Raw genomic sequence first — 21,034 nt, 5'->3', positions numbered from 1 at the left:
GTTGTATAACCAAATGAAACAGTGGCGGTTTGGTTTTTATTTTCAATCCAAGACCCTAACTACAACAATTGTCTGATAAAACAGCAGCAAAATGCACAGCAAGGGTAAATGTAAGCAAAGTTCTGACCCTATTTCTGCCAATTGGACAAACATAGGATGTACCGTGTTGAGATTAATTATATCGAACACAATATGCTTTGGCTGCAGTCTTCTTTACCCAAACTGCATAAATCCTCGGACATCGATGTAAGTTGATTTCTGCTTACGCAGTTGCACTCTGCCCCAAAAACTCATTTAAAATACATTATGTATAAAACGCTGGTATTGGCGCAATATAAAGTAATAAAAATAACAGATGAAACCATGAGATAAAGCAATAACATTCATTGACATGTTATTGCCATGGTAGGAAAAAACCTTAATCAATGTTAAATTTATTGTTCAATTTTAATATTAAGATACTAAGTAGAGTCAAAACATGCCACCCTGATGGAACACTCGTAATGTTACTACAATCAACATTTACGAATTAGTACACAACAAAATCGTCTATAATATAAAAATCTAGATTTCAGAGGCCGATAGCTGGCGTGAGCTTTAGGAAAGTAAGAGAGATTGTGAGTGAAGAGCCGATATCCATGTCTTGATTATCGCAGGGTTCACGAGACTTTCACTTTGATATTCATGGGCAGTGCGTGTTGGGGCATTGAGAATGCATGATGTATCGTCGTGTCGATTTTATTTTCTATATCGTTCCGTCTGGTCCTATCCCGCTCTCAGTTCTTAATGTCGCTCGAATAGAATTATTAGAACCAAGGATCATTTATGTATTTACAACCAACACATATACATTTGTGCTAGCTCATCATGTTTTGATAAATCTTTCAATTCTTGATGCTGATCCTCATGTAGTTTACGACCGTTATTTGTTGGCACAACTCTTATAAAATTTGATTGAATATCATATAGCCTCTCTTGCGTATTCTAAATAACTATTTGTTGTTGTGTTTTTCTTTATAATTCCTGGCAATACACAGGATAGTATACGAATACGAATTCCTGCTGATGTGGACTTGAGTTTTTTTTTCTTTATCGTACATTAACACCTTATTCGGTTATCAATTAAGAGTGTGTGTTGAGATTGAGAGTGAGAAATAACGTTGATTATTGTAATTTTGACGCTAATATAACGCGTATATCCTACTCACTTGGTATTATGGGGCCTTAATATTTAAAATAAAATAAAATGTTCTTGTCTCTTTATGTAAAAAATAAAATCGATGTGTTTCGGCGATGGTTCGAACTCGCGAACTCTTATCTGCGTTGTGAAGCAGAGACGTGGATAACCGCTCTACTTAGAAAATCGAAACCGTAATATTACTATGCACTTACGCGCATTCATGCATAGTAATTGTGTCTTAACGCTTCTTATATATTGTTGATTTTGTGTTTGGTCAAAAAATTATTGCCTCATTTCTTTTGGCTATCTTTGGGAAAAATCAGGATTTAGGTCAAGTCTTTTCACTCTTTGTGCTGTAAATGTAAGTAGAATGTCGTTTCCTTGTGTTGTCATGTTACTTAACACAGATATTAAATAGTTTTTTATTGGCGGATAGGGTCTGGACTTTTTTAGTTAGTGAACCAAATATAGTTTATCTGGTCGGCTGTCAAGTAAGACGCCCGTTTGTACAGAGCTTAAAATCTTTGAGCTATTCTCATACAATTTAATTTTGCATATTATTTCAGATGTTATATTTCTTCAATTATGTCGTAAGTTGAATTTGGTTAATCCATATATAAAAAAATAACTCATTGGGTTGTGACACCAATAATTAATAGTGCTTAAAGTAAAAAAAATGCTAATCCTACTTTATAAGTTTACTGTACTTTTAATATGTGAAAGTTTAAATGCAATAACAAAGATCTTTGTTTGATAAGTTTAGTAAAGGATGGTTCCGGTCGTAGGTATCCAGTCTCGTCGACCTTCCTGCGTGAAAAGCTGTAGCTGTAGTGATTAAACCCACCTACACCACGATAACCGATTTCTTAAATGCATAAGCTCCGCCCAGATGTATCAAGTAGTAGTCGTGCTCATCAATCTTTTACCTTTGGAGTTTTTGAACTGTGATTAAAAGTTAAATTTATATGAGATTTAATGCGTACGTTATTTGAAAAGATAAGGTCTTAATTTTTGCATTTGCGTGTTCTTGTTCATACAAAGAAATGAAGTGGAGAATTTTTTAATATTGATGTGTTTTGACACCTGAATTAATATATTATAATAATTGCAAGGTTTCCGACGACGTTTTCGAATATCTCACAACGTGACATTTTTCATCCTGGGTCTTCCTGACGTAGATAAGCAGGACCGTTGATTTTTTTTTATCTTTTAAAAATTAATCTTTTAATGTTCCTCAGCAAATTAGGACCCGGGGGTTGTTGGTTTCAGATGAGGTTCCCTTCAAATCTATTTTGCATCTCTTAGATTTAGTTTCTGTTTGACTTGTCATTTGATTTCACAGCATCTTTATTACGCTATACATGTCAATTTCTATTTCGCATTTGATACAATATTAATTACAAAAGATATATGACGAGTTGTCAATCTAGTGGTTGTACTTGAGATATCCTAAAAAAAAGGAACTCAAAAAAATCATTTAGTTTGTGCTAAAGTAAAGTTCTAATCACTACTATTTATTCATATTATTTATCTATCTCACTAGAAATTTAACTTTTCTTGTAATTATAAGTACTGAATATCGTCATTTCGCCTGTTTGAATTAATTCATGTGCTATGACATTAATCAATTAGTATTTTCTTAATTGATATAACTTTAATAGAACAGTTTTTCGATATTTCAATTTTCTGACATTTATCCACTAACTAATTATAAGTTGCGTCTTTTAATCGATTATGCAGAAGAAAATTAGAAAACGAACTACTCAATAAAAGAATCTAGATCGTTATTGAAAAGATTACGGATTAGTTAGAAATTTTGATCTTTACTTAGTGAATAAAAGAAATACAAGAGCCCCCTTTTCCCCTTAGCAGATATATCACTTGTCAAGTAATGTCTGATCCAGCCTTTCGTTGAAGAAAAAATGAGTTTCTTTTGTTGAATGTTTGGATATAAGCTAAAAAAACGGAAAGTTCTGAACAATCAAGAAACAAATGCTGTAAAGTTTCTGAATCAGTTTTACAAACTAGACATTGGTCATTATTAACTGTGCCAATTTTCTTCAAAATTTCCATGGTAAATAAGTTATAGTATAATGAACAAACGATAGTGAACATTACAATATAATATCAATAAAAAATTTACATTATTGCAAAGACTTGTTAGGCTTATTAAAAACAAATTTGACCAATATTCAGTTGATTTTGGTTTCTGAAAAAATCGACGAAAAAAACACCCATACACAATATATTTGGTATTTTTGGAATGTACTGTCCCAATACCATCCATAATTTTTCGAAAGTCTAATTTCAATTTGGTATGTTATTGCTGTAAATCTTTTATTCTGCAGAAAAGTTTGAGTTTGAATGGTTAATTTAGTTTATAGAGAAAAAATTTAGTTAAATGCAAATAAAAATAATTGCAGGTTCCGACGAGTTTCGAACTCGTGACCTTCTGCGTGTTAAGCAGACGTGATAACCACTACACCACGGAACCTCGTTACCATCAGTAGAGCAAATAGACGCCTTGTAAGTTACTCCATTTTATGCTATCCCTTCTGCATCAATATTTCATATCGACATAGAACATTTTGTATTATATATGATCAAGTATAGATATGAATGATTTATTAAGAAACAAAACGGGAAAACACGAAAACGTTAAACGACACATATACAAACTAACCATTTTAATTTAATAGCAGATATGAGCTAAGATTGATTTGGATAGGGACATTTCTCGAGAGGGGAATGAAGAAAAAAAGCAGATTCTCTGATGGAGTAAAAAGTTGTCTTCTCAATCAAGTCCAGATTCAGCAATACATTGTTGTATAACCAAATGAACAGCGGTTTGGTTTTTAATTCACTCAAGCCCTATCGTCAACAATTGTTGATAAAAACAGCAGCAAAATGCACAGCAAGGAAATAGTAAGCAAGTCTGATGACCTATTCTGCCAAAATGACAACATAGGATGTACCGGTGAGATAATTATATCGACCAATAAGCTTTGCTGCAGTCTTCTTTACCAACCTGCATATCTCGGACATCGATGTAGTTGATTTCTGCTTACGCAGTTGCACACTCTGCCCAAAACTCATTAAAATACATTATAACGCTGGCTATTGGCGCAATATAAAGTAATTAAAAATAACAGATGAAACCAAGAAGATAAAGCAATAACATTCATTGACATGTTATTGCCATGGTTAAGAAACAAATTTATCAACGTATAAAATGTTATGTTTTTACCAAAACATATAACACTATGCTTGTGGTAGAACGTATTCGATATCATTATAACCGTAGAAATCGTAAAGATATCAACCTTTTTCAAATTAAATACATCATAAGATTCAAAGCAAGTTTATGGTTATGACCAGATTCAATTTTAAAATGCCAATACCGATTTACAGGCTTGATACACAACAACAATACCTCTCAGTTTACTTTAGCTTCAAATGTACAAAATCAATTATGGTTCTTCATTCAAAATCGAGAGGTTGGTTTGTTGTCCCTGTTATTGAATAGGCATTTAAACTGTCTTTATTAGGTTAAACTTCTCTGTCAGTTTTATATGTGAATTCTTGAGTATACCCGAGGAATAGTACGTAATTTAATGATTCATTTCTATCTTGATTATTTGCAAACCCACTAATGTCGATGTGAACGTAATCATGCACTGAAGTCAAGGAATGGTAAACGTTGTAAACGGAAAAGGGGTCCTATTGGCATACGTGTTCAACAAACCGTAATTTCATGATTCCCGGCTAACCTTGTTTTAAATCAATTATAAAAAATATCATTGGACTCGGTTCCATGTGCTGCTAAATATTGAATAAAGATGAGTCCATTTTCCAGCAATGTACATACCAATATAAGAACTGAATGTAAGACCTTTCGTTACATATAGGTGGATGGTAAATGGGACTACTGTACAGCTCTATCCAAAACTACCAAAAGATATATATGGTGTTTTCATTCGTCGATTTTTCAGAAGAAACCAAAATCAACGATGTCATATGGTCAAATGTTTTTTAATAAGCATGAGCCTACCACAAGTCTTTGCAATAATGTAATTTGCCATTTTTATACCATGTGATATTGTTGATGTTCACTATCGTTATTGTTCATAATACATATATTTACCATGGAAAAGCTGAAGAAAATTGGCACAGTTAATAATGACCAATGTCTAGTTTGTAAAACTGATTCAGAAACTTTACAGCATTTGTTTCTTGATTGTTCAGAACTTTCCGATTTTTTTTAGCCTATATCCAAACATTAGCAAAGAAACTTTTTTCAAAGGCTGATCAGAATTACTTATCGGATATTTCTCTAGGAAGTCTTGTACTTCTGGGCTTTCACAAGAAAAAGATCAAATTCACTTATCCGTATTTCATTAACTTCTTTTTTGAGTAGTTCGTTTCTGTATATTTAAAAGGCGCAACTTAGTAGTTAGTGATATGTCAAAGTTGAATTTGAAAACTTTCTTTAAGTATACACTTAGAAAATATTTTGATTATATTAGACATTATTATCAAATGGCAAAGAAATATCAGTTGTTCAAAAAGTATATTGCTGCAGATAATGCATTGTTAAAAGGTGATGATATTTTTTTAAATTCTAATGATTTGAGTTCCTTTGTTTTAGATATCTAGTTAACACTATTGTACTCATTGTCTTTGCATTATTATTGATTGCAAATGAAAAGAAATTGAATGTATGCGTTATAAAGTACGTGATATATTGATTTCAAATGTTTATATTAAATGAAATGTGAGGAGCCTTCGGGGCCCCAACCCCGGGGGTCCTATTTGCTGGGAACATTAAAAGATTATTTTTAAAGATAAAAAAAATCACGTCTGCTTAACACGCAGAAGGTCACGAGTTCGAAACTCGTCGGAACCTGCAATTATTTTTATTGCATTTAACTAAATTATTTTCTCTATTCTTTGTCAAAAGAACCAATGCAAATTCAAACTTTCTTTCAAAACAGAATTAAATTCAAATATTTTTCTTTTCCAGTTAAAAAACTCCTAGGGAAAAGAATGTGAAACAAATACTATTGATATCTGGGCAGTGCATTAAGAAATCGGTTTCGTGGTGTAGTGGTTATCACGTCTGCTTTACACGCAGAAGGTCGCGAGTTCGAACCTCGCCGAAACCTCCTTATATTTTTTGTATGCATTTAAACTTCACTTTTTAAAATGTAACTTTAAGTTGAATAAATTTGTTTTTTTCACTATTAATTTTGTTTCACCATGTTTTTTTTTTATAGCATTAACCAAATGCACTTTGAAATAATTGATGAAATATAGATGTAATAATAGCATAATTAAATGTGAGAATATCAATTTTGCTTTACAAACACGTTACTTGAACCGACCGATAATTATATTTTTCCAAACTAAAGAAGCCATCCCTTCCCATATATGAATTTTTATATCGTTAAGTAACATCACACATTCTATCATTTCAGCAATAGTGATAGATGAACTAAATCGGTTTTCAAAGATACATGAAATAAGCATATTTTTGTCAACAAATATCAACATGATAAAGCGTAACACAATATTTGAAGAATGCGTAGCATATCGGTTTCATGGTGTAGCGGTTATCACGTCTGCTTCACACGCAGAAGGTCGCGAGTTCGAACCTCGCCGAAACCTCTTTTATTTTTACATAAGAACAAGACATTTTATTTTATTTTCATATTAAGGCCTTAATACCAAGTTGATAGGATATCCGCGTTTATTAGCTTCAAATTACAAAATCAACGTTGTTTCTCTCTCTCTCTCTCTCTCTCTCTCTCTTAATTGATAACCGTATAAGGTGTTAATGTCGATAAGGAAACTCGTCCACATCAGCAGGAATTCGTATTTATACTATCCTTGTATTGCCAGGAATTAAGAAAACAACAACAATATTTTAAAGCAAGGCTATATGATATCACAATTTTATAAGAGTGTGCAAAATAGGCAAAACTACATTAGTAACATCAAATTGAAGATTTTCAAAATGAGTAGCACAATGTATATGTTTGTAATACATAAATGATCCTTGGTTCTATTCTATTCGAGGATAAGAACAGAGCGGATAGGACCAGACGGAACGATATCGACACGGTACATGCTGCATTCATTCCCAACACGCCATGAATAAAAGTCAAAGTATGACACTGCCAAATCAAGAATGATATTCTTCAACAAACCGTCTTCTAGACAGCAGCTTGCTTGAAATAGATTTTTTATAAAGAATTTGTTGTGTAAATTAAATGTTGATTTGACATTACGGGGTCCATCAGGGAGCTGTTTTGACTCTACTTATTATCTAATATTAAAATTGACAATAAATTTAATCATTGATTAAGGTTTTTCCTACCATGGCAATAACATGTCAATGAATGTTATTGCTTATCTTCTTGGTTTCATCTGTTATTTTTATTACTTTATATTGCGCCAATAGCCAGCGTTATAATGTATTTTAATGAGTTTTTGGGGCAGAGTGCAACTGCGTAAGCAGAAATCAACTACATCGATGTCCGACGAGATATGCAGGTTGGTAAAGAAGACTGCAGCAAAGCTTATTGGTCGATATAATTATCTCACCGGTACATCCTATGTTGTCATTTGGCAGAATAGGTCAGACTTGCTTACTATTTCCCTTGCTGTGCATTTTGCTGCTGTTTTATCAACAATTGTTGACGATAGGGCTTGAGTGAATTAAAAACCAAACCGCTGTTCATTTGGTTATACAACAATGTATTGCTGAATCTGGACTTGATTGAGAAGACAACTTTTTACTCCATCAGAGAATCTGCTTTTTTTCTTCATTCCCCTCTCGAGAAATGTCCCTATCCAAATCAATCTTAGCTCATATCTGCTATTAAATTAAAATGGTTAGTTTGTATATGTGTCGTTTAACGTTTTCGTGTTTTCCCGTTTTGTTTCTTAATAAATCATTCATATCTATACTTGATCATATATAATACAAAATGTTCTATGTCGATATGAAATATTGATGCAGAAGGGATAGCATAAAATGGAGTAACTTACAAGGCGTCTATTTGCTCTACTGATGGTAACGAGGTTCCGTGGTGTAGTGGTTATCACGTCTGCTTAACACGCAGAAGGTCACGAGTTCGAAACTCGTCGGAACCTGCAATTATTTTTATTGCATTTAACTAAATTATTTTCTCTATTCTTTGTCAAAAGAACCAATGGCAAATTCAAACTTTCTTTCAAAACAGAATTAAATTCAAATATTTTTCTTTTTCCAGTTAAAAAACTCCTAGGGAAAAGAATGTGAAACAAATACTATTGATATCTGGGCAGTGCATTAAGAAATCGGTTTCGTGGTGTAGTGGTTATCACGTCTGCTTTACACGCAGAAGGTCGCGAGTTTCGAACCTCGCCGACCTCCTTATATTTTTTGTATGCATTTAAATTCACTTTTTAAAATGTAATTTTCCGCCCATTTTTTGAATTTGTTTTTACATCATTAATTTTGCATATGTTTTAGTATAGGTCTACATGAATAGCAAATGTCATTGTGTTGCAACGCATGATGAAGTTTGGCCCCTTTCAGCATCCCTTGAAATGTGAGCACATTTCCTACAAGTACCCATCTTTTACGCCAAATATTGATTTTGAAATGAATTGTTATATATTTAAATCAGTAGTAAAAATTTCAATTTGAATTGCTTCAAACTGAAAGTGAAGAGTGAAAAACACATTGCACGTGCAACCACGTTACTAAAAATGAACCGAAGATAATTCCGAGTTTTCCAAATTTTTCTAAAGCCATCCCTTCATAGAATATAAGCTTTAAAAGTTTATCGTTGATTAAATTGCCCAATCATCCACTAAGGTTCATCAATAGTGAGTTGAAGATCGTTCTAAGATCGGTTTCAATAAACTCTTGAATTTTCTGCACTTTTTATGTCATATGGATATGTGTTCAACATGAAAAGCAATACAGTTTTGATCTGACAGTTTATCCGAGGCTGCGTAGATTTGTGACGAGCATGCTCAAAGCAAAAAACCTTAGTTTTCGACCCAGTTCTACGCAAGGTACATTTAGTTGGATATCCTGGGGTTCGATCTCTACGCTTCAAGAAACCTATGTACATTCATTTAATAAGAACAAGAAATTTTTTTATTGTTACAATTAAGGCCTTAATGATTTTGAGTAAGCCCTTCCCAGATCCCGGAGTGTGTTATCAAATTTGACAATTGAATCAAGTTGTTTCATGCTCTCTCTCTGAAATTGATATGGTTTTAGGGCTGTTTAAGGTCGAAAAAAAAGAGCACATAAGGGTTCGATGTACTATCCTTGTAGAGGAGTTACAAATGTCAGAGTTCATATTTTAAAAGCACCATTAATACGTGAAGCTCTCCCAGGGTTAGCATATTTTGCAAAAGATAAGGGAAAACACGATAAGAACATGTCCAGTTTGACAGACAATTTTGCCGGATAGTGTGCATTTTTCAAAAGATCAGCAGCCGTATTTCAAATCTCGTTCGTGGTAGTGCTTTATGGCATTAAAGCTAGCAGATAGAGGACAGGTTCCGGTTTAGCTTTGGCCAACTTTGCGTAGGTTTTTATTAGTTGTTTTTTTGTAAACTCCAAGTTTTATTTCGAGTTGTCTCCCTTCCATTGAGTGTTCGAAATTTTTTTGGCATAGCTTTCTGACAGCTCATTTTAAATGTTGTCTATACTTTTGTATAATTTTTCTTTTGTGTGATAAATTTTATTGCCATGAATTTTCCATATGATGGATAAATTTTGACATGAATATTTCATTTAAAAATTGCTAAATATTAATATTACTGGCCCATGAGGTTACAGTTTTATTTAAACATTGAAATTATGGCCTTTTTTGGTTACAGGTTTATATATTAAATATTGATATTACTGGCCATTGAGGTTACAGTTTTACTTGAGTATTGATATTAAAAGGCCACTTGAGGTTAAGTTTATATTAAACATTGAAATTAACTGGCCTTTGTGGTTACAGTTTTTATATTCGACATTGAAATACATGGCCTTTGAGGTTACAGTTTATATCTTTTACATTTTAAATTATTAATGGCCCTTGAGGTTAATGTTTAGTGTTATAACCAATTTTCTAAAACAGTTGGACATATTATTATTAATTAAAAAAAAAAAAAAAAAAAAAATAAACTTTTGAGTTGTACCTGGCATTGTTCAGTCGAATGTAATATTTACCGGTGTTTTCATGGTTTCATGAACTCACTATTGTAATATGTTGCCGCAAGGTGGCATTGGTATACATGGTAATGTTTTACTTTCAAGACATGCTGGTTGCCCTGTTGGGCTTTGTAATTTATGGCCCTAAGGGTTGCAGTTGTTCGTAACTATATTGTTTATATGGTTTCTACTTATGTATAGAGTAATTAATGAAAATTTTCTGTTTTACTGGCCCTATATAGCAGTTTCCAGTTTTTCAAGCTAGATTTATCAAAATATGCAATATAAATTGCTTATTATTGGCCAATGATTACAGTTGTTTGGAAATTTACATTTCAAGATACGTATGTCACAAATCATAGATATTGTAATTTTAATGACCTTTTACGGGTTGCTGCTTTATAACAGTAATATTGATTGATTTGATTACTTGCCAAAAGTTATTGGCTTCAGTTAATTCTAAACCATACACATTATTATTTATATTTGTTTTGGAGATATACTGCTATAGTTTTTTTTTTATCACAGGTGTTTCATAACTAGTGTGGTATATCAGTTAAGCTGCAATATGAGGCCAAAACGAAAGGCAGCTGCAAATAATACAGCCAAAAAACAGCGATATGAGTAACTGAGCCGGCTGCAAGCAATCGGTCAGTGTCGCACCAGCTGTCAGCGTTGAACAACAACTGAAGTGCCACACTCGAACCTGCCCCTGCCCCTTCCTCTGCCCCTGCACAGACGGTTCCTGTCGCTGATGTACAGGCTTTAGTAAAAGAAGCCTTCAAACAAATGTGTGGAGGAAGCGAATAAAAATAAATAAATTTTTTTAAACTCGGAACACTCGGCCTCAATTTATGTAATCCACGGCTTGACAATGCTTTTGTGCCAGTGCTGGAGAAGCTATGGCTACCAACTTGCCCACCTATAGCGGTAACCGAACAAGTCATGAACCTCACATGATTCGATTAGTAGGTCATATTGTCTTTGCAATGACTTTGGCAAACGTCGTTGAGCCCCACGAAAGCCACAGTAACACTCCTTTCAACACAACGTCCATTCCGTTGGCTGATATGGTTTGTTATACCCATTAAGGAAACAATCACTGGGGATTATGTAGAGCTGAGTACACTCAGCAGAAAATGAACAAAATACCTTTGAAATGGTCATTCAAGCATATGATACTTTTCATTGGCTCCTGTGGCTCAGTGGGTGCCAAAAACTAAAACTAAAATTTTGTCCATTGACCAATGGACTTGCTTTGTTTAGCATTCTTTTGTCGCTATTTACTGTCAAAAGAAACCACGGGGATTTTTGAGGCACTACTGAAATATATATCCGTAATACGGAAGCTGGCTTCAAAACAAACAGACTGGTCTTTTTTTACGATGTCTCCTTTCGGCGACTTTTAGCAGAGAAACAATGTTATCATTGGGACCAGGTTGAAATGGGAGCTCTGGCATGAGGCTATAACCCGCAAAGTCCAGCACAAACAAAGGCTCTGTCAGTGTCTCTCCTCCTCTGTTGGAAACAGTTTTTGAATGGCCGTTACTGCAATGGATGTCGGTTCCCCCATAAATGTTCCATATGCAATGGGGATCTTTTGAATACAAGGACTTGCCCATGTTCCTTGTTGTGGGAACTCACTCCATCAGAGAATTAATATTTGCTCATCTCTGTTTTTTCAATAAGATTGTAAGGTTTGTGTTTTTTAAACGTTCCCGTCTGTACTCCTTTTGTTTCTTAATCATTTATGTACATTTCAAACATCCCATTATCATTCATATATATATATATATATGTATACTTGATTATACCTAGATCTCCTGTCAAATCACCAACATGGCTTTATATTAGGCAGTTCGTGTATAACTCAGCTCAAATCTATGGAGGGAAGGATAAGTGAATTGGACTCGGGAAGCAATGTAGACATTATATACATTTGTATTTGGACTTTAGTAAGCTTTTGACAAGATGTCGCACAAACTTTACAAACTAGAACAATATAGGAGAGGAGGAATATTACTAGCATGGATTAAAGCCTTTCTGGAGGACATGACACAGAGAATAAAGTTTAATGGAAGCTTGTCTGCCCCCCTACCGCTGACAAGCGGGATACCCCAGGGAAGTGTCCTTGGGCCAACACTTTTTCTTGTCTATGTGAATGACATGCCAGATATGATCAACTGTACCATCAAACTATTCGCAGATGATAACAAGATATGCAAAGGAATTCACTCAGAAGTTGACTGATTCGTTCTCCAAGATAACATCAAAAAATGTGTGAATGGACAAAAACATGGTTGAAGAAGCTGAATACGTCAAAATGTAAATATCTGGAGGCAAGAACCACTCAGGGAAACCATTAATACCATCTTCAACAGGATGGTATTACTTCGCAGATACAAATAGTTTCGTCAGAGAAAGATCTAGAATATATATAGACCAATCCCTAAAATTCTCAGTCCATGCTTATGTACTAGGGCAAATAGGATGATTGGACTTGTATTCAGAACATTTTCTTTCATGAGCGCTGAAATTTCCCTTATCCTATATACAACTCTCATTAGAACACACCTGCAGTATGCCACGCCTGTTACATCATCTATACTTCAGGACAAAATCACTACCGAAAATGTTCAAATATTTTAAAAGCATTAACAGATCTCTTATATGAAGAGAAAATTATTAAAAATAAACAACACCGACTACAACAAACAGGGCACTTTTTCTGTAACAGAATTGTCAATATTTGGATGTTCTTGCCTGAAAAGAGAGTCAGCTCTACATCAGTGAATTGCTACTTCTGACTTTGTTGACGACTTTTTCTGAAGCTATTCTGACTGACCAAACAAAGATTGTTACATTATATTTTGGACCTAACTAGCTGTATTACCAGGAAATCGAGTTCCGAAACTTGAGGTATTTTCTATAACAGGAAATGTTTCTCGTGGGGATGGCGGAGATTTCATCCTGGATGAATAAAACCTGTCTGCTTTTAACTTAGGTAGTACGAAGTATTTGTCAATACGTCTAATTCTCCCAAATGAAAATGAAACAAAAGAGTGTGTTAAGAACATGTATATTTAAAACTATTCTAAACAGCTATGAAATGACTTTATAGTAATGGACATTTCGGACACGCGTGGTGAAGAGATGGACCTCCATGTGGAAATCCTGCAGCGGATAAAGATTCCAATTACGTGACTGCGTCAGGTGTCCGACCACTGGTCATCTTTAGTACACTTTGAAAGACCTATCAACACATCATTATTGTATATATGTACAACGAAATAAAAGAAAAGTGATGCTTGTAATGAAAAAAAAAAGATTAAAGTAAATGACTAAAATAGTCACAATAAATACACAAAGCAATAGATTAATTGACTTCATTCACTCTAGCTTGGAAATTGTTAGGGAAATATATTTTAGAAACGTTTGTGTAAAAACTGAGACCATTACAATTATTGCCTTTAAAATATATTGTCAATAGTTTAAATCATTTTAACCAAAAAATCTCTTGTAAAAGGGAAAATAGCCAAACTTGTTTCCAGCTTCTTACTTCCAAAAGACAGTCGAAGACACCATGATGTTGAACGAAAGACAAAAACAGAAGTGGTTATCAATTGTTATATGCTATTGCAGAGATAAGGGAACTGGGACATATATATATATGGCCAACATGTTGAAGGGGACTTGGCAACGGGAAAAGATTGCCATGTGTAAAAAGCACAAAGTCCTTTCCTTTAATAACAACTCAACCTTAATCATAAGTCGATTGCGATAGGAAAAATATTCAAAATACATATAAACATGCCTAAACAGATTTCGACTATAAGCACTTCACAACCATTACTTGGTTTAATTGATTTATTATATTTACGTCCTATAAACAGTCAAGGTCATTTAATGACGACCTCATGTGTTGTCTTGTGTGTGGTTAGTGTGAAAAGTTAGGAAAAAGTAAGATCCTAATTTGTTTGTTTGTTTGATTAATTAACGTCCTATTAACAGTTAAGGTCATGTAAGGACGGCCTCTCATGTATGCGGTGTATTGCGTGTATGTTGTGCTGGGTGCAAGTTTGGGAGACTGCGTAATTCATGTTGTGTCTTCTTGTATAGTGGAACTGTTGCCCTTTTTATAGTGCTATATCACTGAAACATGCCGCCGAAGACACCAAGCAACACACCCCACCCGGTCACATTATACTGACAACGGGCGAACCAGTCGTCTAACTCCCTGTATGCTGAGCGCTAAGCAGGGTCAGAAACTACCATTTTTATAGACTTTGGTGTGTCTCGGCCAGGGGACAGGACCCAGAGCCTTCCTCACAGGGGCGAACGCTCAACCCAAGGCCAAAAGTGAGGCGGTGCCAAGGGAAGCATTTGGAAAGATAAAGTTAGTTAGGAAGAAGAGAAAAGATAAGATACTAAATTTAGTCGCCTTTTACGATCATGCATTAGGGGCAGCAGGTACAATTCTAACGCCCGACCTGCAGGGCTACCATTGTAGCTTCATTAACATTTATGGCCATAATGGAGAAAATAGTTTATGACAAAACCAGCAATCAATAATAAGATAGCGGAAGAATTAGAAAACACAGCGCGTGTTGTAAGAGTGTTTATACAAAGTAGTTGCCAAACCTGTTGAAACCACAATGTACTGCCGCGGTTAACACGCACTCACTAAAACGAGACGGTAAAAGTAGCTACTCGATAACCATACGCTGTAATAATATTTGATGAAATATTGTCAGGTAAATATAGCAAAATTGTATTTACCCTCGTCACCAATGTGGTAAATATGTTCAATGTGCATATAGTGCCGATAAAGGCAGTTGTAGTTTACGGTTACGGGTTCGTATGATACGTCCGAATTCTAGCATGACCAGGTGTAAACTACGCCGATAATGGTCACGGACTTCACCACATCAAATTTGGGCGAGTTGAATCAGGAGAGGTCAAACCCAACTTCTGGGAACCCCAACTCGCCCAGTGTCCTACCAACAACACCATGAAGTTCAGTCAGAATCTGGTATGGAATCCATGCAAGGGACAATAATGAGATAATAATGTCGACCATTAAGCTTTGCTAGTGTTTACCAACCTGTATATCTGGGACCTCATTGTGGTTGATTTCTGCGTACGTAGTCGTCCTCCTCCCTGAAACTCATTAAAACATACAACTACGCTGGCTATTGGCACAATAAAGAAGTATAAAAGATGAAACCAAGAAGAAAAGCAATAACATTCATTGACAATTATTGATCTCTTGTCAAGTTTACTATCAGATAATCAGTAGAGTCAAAACAGCTCCCTGATGGACCCCGTATTTCCAAATCAACATTTCATTTACATTCTTTTTATACAAATCCGTTAAAAGAAAGTTGCTGTCAAGGAGTCTTGATAGAAATTAATATGTCATGAGACATCTCCTCAGATGACATTTTCATCTTTATCATGTAGACACTTTATGGCATTGCAGTTCTGCCTATACTTTTCTAATTAAAAAAACAACAACAGTATGTTTATCACCATCTACAGCCCATTTCACATTTGACCTCAAAACAGAACCATTACACTTTTCTTTTTTTCAAAATTTTCTAAACTCTGTTTTAAACTCATCATACTTAGTACAATCAAATGATTTCCCATTGGCTATTTTAAATACTATAAAATTCTTTTGTTTACTTCGGTCCTTACCGTATACTTGAGAAAATCTCATGACCATAGCTGTTAATAGGAGGTTAATTAATCAAACAAACTAACAAACAAATTTCCACCATCCTCCCTCTAACAGCAACAGATATATCATCGTTGGTATGGACACTACAGACAACATATTCTATGTCACCCTGATTGACCCCCGTGTCAAACCACAAGCAGTCATATCTGCCATATTGGTCACAAAGGATATCGACATGCCTTATTGCTCGCGTACAATCACACGCGTTCTTGACATCCCTACATCGAACACACCTTAGAGTGTTATTAGCTCTACGAAAATGCCCCTGACCACCACAAGAAAAACAAATTGAGGGCAGTCTATGAATGAATGTTCTTTAATTGGTTGTCATGTATAACACGATGGTACTCATTACCGAATTTTATGATATGTTAGACTTCAGGGTTTGTGGAGCTTTACACGCGCATATCTCGTATCGTCCGCGATGTTGGTTCCTTTTTAAAAACGTCGTTTTATAGGGTAAAGCAGTTCAATGCCAATGTTTTCAAGCTTTTGTTTTATTTCATCAACAACAATGTACGCAAGTAAATGTATGAAGTGTGAATTTCTGAGTAACATCATTGCACTGATTTTTTCAGCCGTGTATCAAAAATAGGCGCATACCTCCACGCCCTCAAGGGTCACATCAAACAAATTCCCGGAATTAGGGATACAGGTAATGACACAAAGACACCACAACGTTCATATATGTTGCAGCGGTTGGTTTACACAATAGACATATGTTAAAACTTCCGAGTTCTTTTTTTTCTTTCTCACAGAATGTCACAATGTTGAAACAAGTTAGAAGTATTTTCAAATATTCTCATGCATCCAGTAACAATACGTCTAATTCAAAATGTCTGTTCTATGTCGCACCCAGACTATGTCACCTGTCACGTGTCTAAATGACCAGTATGACGTCAAACTGGCGCATGTGATTGGTATACATAAGTCGTAAGATAGATAATTAAAATACTATTATATAAAATGTTTTTTGAGTATTCAGTGGATTATATGCATGATAGAGTGATATTTAACCAATGCAACTGTGTTAAAATGAAATTAAATTTTTCTTTTGAAGTCTAGTTACCTCTCACTATGGTAGGACGGAAGCAATATGGTAAGGTGAGGCACATCTCATCAGCCATATATTTTGTCTAGAATCCTCCTGTAGTTGAGAGGTACTATGTATCTATAGATGTGTACAGGGATTACATAAAAATGATATATAAAAAATACTATTACATGTATATAATCCTAAAAACTTTAATCAAAACAGGTGGCTATCGAAGACGTACATTATGAAAATGAAGAAAATAATTATACAATGTATAAATACATCGTACATATAGTTTGTACTTTCTTTCCACGTGCGAGATCCATTATAACGTAAACAAACACGAAACTTCTAATAGCAGATAACACTATCAAACTGTAAATAAAAAAACGCACTCACCTTACAAGGTTTCATTGAAGTAATACTGTCAGCTAGATCAAAACATATGTCAATTTCAAGCTAATAAAACACTTCAATATAAACTAGGTTTTACACATAACTGTACATGTGCACGAGTGTGTCTTTGGTAGTTTATATATGGAAAGAGTCACTTGTTCAGGACAAGTGGTCACGTGCGAGCCGACAGTATATTGCGAGGATGAGACTCATACCCGTTGATCATTTCCATGACAACCATTATCTATGACCATGGCAACACTAGCTGTCGCTTCGTCATATCATTCACGACGGTCTCTCTAAAAACAATCCATTTGCGATCCTTAGATGCTCAAATCCCCTTGTGATATAATATCCAAGTAATGTCTTGCTTCGTGGTGGCTTGTCCTCGTCTAACCCAAGGGATAATCCAACTGATTTCTGGATCGGCTTGCTGTTCCTGAAATAGTTGGCCTCTGGTATGAGATCTTTATCGTCCTGTAAAACGTTGCTGGCAAACACCTTTGATGGTTCCGTCTGTCATCCTTTTAGGCAAGCGGAATAGAATTCTGCATCAGCGTTGTTGATTTCTGGCCTATATAAGATGTCGAAATAGACGCTGGCAAGGGCAGCAACCCAACAGTGTGATGTGGCATCAAGCTTTGCTGAAATTAGGACGTAGATGAGAGGATTGTTGTCGGTTACTACTGTAAAGCGGCTGCGGCAGAGGTAATCCTTAAACTTTCTCACTTACTGACCACTTCAGAGCACGAAACTCTAGCTTATGGGCTGGGATACCGTCTGTAGCTCATGAAAGCCTCTACTGGCGTAGGCTATAATGCGTTTGACCTCACCTTGCTGTTGAGTACAGAACAGCTCCTAGCCCATTGAGGGAGGCCTCAGTGTGGTCTTCAAAAGTTTGGTTGAAATCTGGATAACCGAGTATATGCGGCTAAACCCAACTTCAGTTTCAGCTCCTGGAATGCCGTCTTTTGATCTGAGCCCACGTCCACGGTTGTTGAGCTTCAACCTTCATTCTTGAATCTCTTTTTCTTCGCAAAATCCTTAATAAAGCGACAATAATAACCGACGAATCCAAGAGACCTTCTTACTTCTTCGGGTTTAGTTGGCGTCTCACAATTGACTACTTTTTGTCGACCTTGTCTGGGTGTCAGTTTCTATACCGTCCTTCAGTGACTAATACGCGCCCAACGTAGTTCACACGGCGCTTAAAGAATGAGCTTTTTGAAGTTCTCTTCCTCAATGTTGGGGCAAAGATAATTATTGGAATTTGAAGCAAATTTTGTGGTGTTGTAGTCCTGATAATAATGTCGGTGAACATTACTGGCTTTTCTTCTTGGTTTTTATCTTTTCTGCTTTACAATGCGCCAATAGCCAGCGTTATGGTTTGGAAAACATTAATTAATGATCAAATTTAAATGTCAAGTTACAATAAGTATAGTCCAAAACAGCTCCCTGAACGGACCCAGCATTTTCCAAATCAACATCTCATTTACACAACAACTTCTTGATAGAAGCAAGCTGCTGTCTAGGACTGCTTGTTGAACCAATATCATTCTTGATTTGGCAGTGTTATTTTTTGAATACAGACATATTTTTATTTTTATTCATGGCGTGTTGGGAATGAATGCAGCATATACCGTGTCTTATCGTTCCGTTTTGTCCTATCCGCTCTGTTCTCATCCTCGAATAGTATAGAGACGAGGATTATCTATGTATTACAAACATATACATTGTGCTACTCATTTTGAAAATCTTAAATTTGATGTTACTTGTGTAGTTTTGCCTATTTTACAAACTCATGTAAAAAATGTGATATGATATAGCCTTGCTTTAAAATGTTGTTGTTTTTTTCTTAATTCCTGGTTATACAAGAATAGTGTAAGTACGAATTCCTGCTGATGTGGACGAGTTTTCTTATCGACATTTAACACATTATACGGTGATATCCATTAAAAGAGAGAGAGAAAGAGAAGAGAAATAACGCAGATTTTGTAATTTTGTTTAATGTCTTGTTCTCATTGAAAAATAAAAGAGGTTTCGGCGAGGTTTTGAAATCGCGACCTTCTGCGTGTGAAGCAGACGTGATAACCGCTACACCACGAAACCGATATGCTACGTAGTCTTCAAATATTCTCTTACACTTGATCATGTTGATATTTGTTGACAGAAATATGCTTATTTCATGTATCTTTGAAAACTGATTTAGTTTATCTATCACTATTGCTGAAATGATAGAATGAGTGATGTGACTTAACGATACAAAATTCATATATGGGAAGGGATGGCTTCTTTAGTTTAGAAAATATAATTATCGGTCGATTCAAGTAACGTGTTTGTAAAGTAAAATTGATATTTTCACATTTAATTATGCTATTATTACATATATATATCATCAATAATTCAAAAGTGCATTTGATTACTGTTATATAAAAAAACACGGTGAAACATAAATTAATAGTGCAAAGGCAAATTTTATTTAACTTAAAGTTACACCTTAAAAAGTGAAATTAAAATGCATACAAAAAATATCAGGAGGTTTCGGCGAGGTTCGAACTCTGCGTGTAAAGCAGACTTAATCCCCCCAACATAACGACAGTGTTGTATTTCAACTAGTATCCATTAAAAGTAACTGTTAATCAATGTTTCAATCTGTATATATATATATAGCACATCTTAAGCAAATAGGTTTTCTCTTTCTTGCAATCATTATAAAATATGTCTGAAAATATAGTTCTTATAATGTAGAATTCAATATTATGTATAGAATATTAACAACAGTTCCACTATACAAGAAGACACAACATGAATATACCACAGTCTCCCAAAACGCACCTCGCACAACATAACACGCAACACACTGCATACATGGGAGGCCGTCCTTACATGACCATAGCTGTTAATAGGACGTTAATTAATCAAACAAACAAATCTTTCTTGCAATCATTATAAAAATGTCTGAAAATAATGTTCTTATAATGTAGAATTAAATATTATGTATAGAATATTAACATACCCTTACATAATTGAATTGTTTCATTACAAAATATAAAAAGGGAATAAATGTATGAAATAATGAAAAATGGAAATTAAAAAAAGAAATCTTCAAAGAATACCGCGAAACATTGTGGAATGAAAATCAAAAGTGAAATTATTTTCTCCGTTAATACATGCATGTAATATTACATTGTAAAATGAATATATCATAATAGCAGGTAGTATTATATGGTTACGATTGCACATATCAACGAGAAAAGTAATGCAATAGTCTTCTGATATGCTTGCTAAGCTTGATGTTATGTATATCTATATTTTTAATTTAACACGAATAAAGCAACAAAAATGCAATAATCAACTGCAAATTAAGCAAAATAAAGCTTTCAAATATAAAATATAAAATCATAAAAAAACTAATCCTCCCGGCGTGTAAAACAGACGTGATAACTACTACACCTCGAAACCCATTTC

At 34.7% G+C, this 21,034-nt stretch overlaps 5 non-coding genes across 5 annotated transcripts; 3 read left to right on the top strand and 2 right to left on the bottom strand.

The window, feature by feature from the left end:
- Nucleotides 1–3,601: 3,601 nt before the first annotated feature.
- On the bottom strand, nt 3,602–3,674 carry Trnav-aac (transfer RNA valine (anticodon AAC)). Its single transcript has one exon. It is a non-coding gene; the product is annotated as a tRNA-Val (tRNA).
- A 2,598-nt stretch (nt 3,675–6,272) lies between these two features.
- On the top strand, nt 6,273–6,345 carry Trnav-uac (transfer RNA valine (anticodon UAC)). Its single transcript has one exon. It is a non-coding gene; the product is annotated as a tRNA-Val (tRNA).
- A 429-nt stretch (nt 6,346–6,774) lies between these two features.
- On the top strand, nt 6,775–6,847 carry Trnav-cac (transfer RNA valine (anticodon CAC)). The gene has a single exon. It is a non-coding gene; the product is annotated as a tRNA-Val (tRNA).
- Nucleotides 6,848–8,265: 1,418 nt separating this feature from the next.
- Nucleotides 8,266–8,338, top strand: Trnav-aac (transfer RNA valine (anticodon AAC)). The gene has a single exon. It is a non-coding gene; the product is annotated as a tRNA-Val (tRNA).
- An 11,263-nt stretch (nt 8,339–19,601) lies between these two features.
- On the bottom strand, nt 19,602–19,675 carry Trnav-cac (transfer RNA valine (anticodon CAC)). The gene has a single exon. It is a non-coding gene; the product is annotated as a tRNA-Val (tRNA).
- Between the last annotated feature and the right edge of the window lie 1,359 nt (nt 19,676–21,034).

Source organism: Argopecten irradians, chromosome 1 (genome assembly GCF_041381155.1).
Source record: "Argopecten irradians isolate NY chromosome 1, Ai_NY, whole genome shotgun sequence".
NCBI classification, from domain to species: domain Eukaryota; kingdom Metazoa; phylum Mollusca; class Bivalvia; order Pectinida; family Pectinidae; genus Argopecten; species Argopecten irradians.
The sequence above is the reverse complement of the archived record's forward strand: the minus strand, read 5'-3'. Positions and strand labels throughout refer to the sequence as shown.